Source organism: Arachis duranensis, chromosome 6 (genome assembly GCF_000817695.3).
Source record: "Arachis duranensis cultivar V14167 chromosome 6, aradu.V14167.gnm2.J7QH, whole genome shotgun sequence".
Taxonomy (NCBI): domain Eukaryota; kingdom Viridiplantae; phylum Streptophyta; class Magnoliopsida; order Fabales; family Fabaceae; genus Arachis; species Arachis duranensis.
The window spans coordinates 69,770,460-69,771,972 of NC_029777.3; the positions used below are offsets into that span (position 1 = coordinate 69,770,460).

The 1,513-nt window shown below is 32.8% G+C and overlaps 1 non-coding gene across 1 annotated transcript; it reads left to right on the forward strand.

Annotated features, from left to right (window-relative positions):
* Positions 1 to 206: 206 nt before the first annotated feature.
* Positions 207 to 310, forward strand: LOC127740286 (small nucleolar RNA R71). The gene has a single exon (XR_008000965.1). It is a non-coding gene; the product is annotated as a small nucleolar RNA R71 (small nucleolar RNA).
* The last annotated feature ends 1,203 nt before the right edge of the window (positions 311 to 1,513 follow it).

A 1,513-nucleotide genomic window follows, 5' to 3' on the forward strand; every position in this document is an offset into this window, starting at 1 on the left:
CCTTCCTCTAAGGTGTCCCATTACTCATAGGATTCCTCTCAGAGGTGTACATGAACTGGTTATTTGCAACCATTTCAATGAGTTCCTGAGCTTTTGCAGGAATTTGCTTGAGGTGAATAGATCCACCTGTAGAATGATCCAATGACATCTTAGACAATTCAGACAGACCATCATAGAATATATCCAGGATGGTCCATTCTGAGAGCATGTCAGAAGGACACTTTTTGGTCAGTTTCTTGTATCTTTCCCAAGCTTCATAGAGGGATTCACCTTCTTTCTGCCTGAAGGTTTAAACATCCCCTCTAAGCTTGCTCAGTTTTTTAGGAGGAAAGAATTTGGCTAAGAAAGCCGTGACCAGCTTATCCCAAGAGTTCAGGCTATCTCTAGGTTGAGAGTCCAACCATATTCTAGCTTTGTCTCTTACAACAAAAGGGAAAAACATAAGCTTATAGACCTCAGGATCAACTCCATTGGTCTTAACAGTATCACAGATCTGCAAGAATTCAGTTAAGAACTGAAAAGGATATTCTGATGGAAGTCTATGAAACTTGCAATTCTGTTGCATCAGAGAAACTAATTGAGGCTTAAGCTCAAAATTGTTTGCTCCAATGGTAGGGATTGAGATGCTTCTTCCATGGAAGTTGGAATTTGGTGCAGTGAAGTCACCAAGCATCTTCCTTGCATTGTTATTGTTGGGATTCGGCCATTACTTCTCTTTTGAGATTCTCTGTAAGGTTTTCTCTGGATTGTTGTGCTTTAGCTTCTTCTTCAGATTCCTTTCAGGTTCAGGGTCAGCTTCAACAAGAATGTTCTTGTCCTTGCTCCTGCTCATATGAAAAAAAAGAGAATAGAAAAGAAAATGAATCCTCTATGTCACAGTATAGAGATTCCCTTATGTGAGTAGAAGAGAAGAAGAATAGAAGTATGAGAAGAGAGAAGGAGAAAAAAAATCTGAACACAGAGAGAAGGTTCGAATTATGAGTAGAAGATAAGTGTTAGTAGATAAATAAAATAAATAGAAAGAGATGAGAGGGAGAGAATTTCGAAAATTATTTTTGAAAAATGGTTAGTGATTTTCGAAAATTAAAGGTGGAAAAGTGGTTAGGTGATTTTGAAAAAGATTTTGAAATTAATTTTGAAAAGATAAGAAGTTAGAAAAAGATATTTTGAAATTAAGGTTTGAAAAAAGATATGATTGAAAATGATTTGATTTTAAAAAGATATGTTTGAAAAGATATGGTTGAAGAGAATTTGATTTTTAAAAAGATATGATTGAAAAACAATTTTTTTTTAAAAAAGATTTGATTTTTAAAATTTGATGACTTGACTAACAAGAAATTAAAAGATATGATTCTAAAATTTAAAGTTTGAATCTTCTTAACAAGAAAGTAACAAACTTGAAATTTTTGAATAAAAACATTAATTGTTAGTATTAATTTCGAAAAATATGAGGTAAAAATAGGAAAAAATTTTGAAAAGATAAATTTTTGAAATTGAAATCTTGACTAACAAG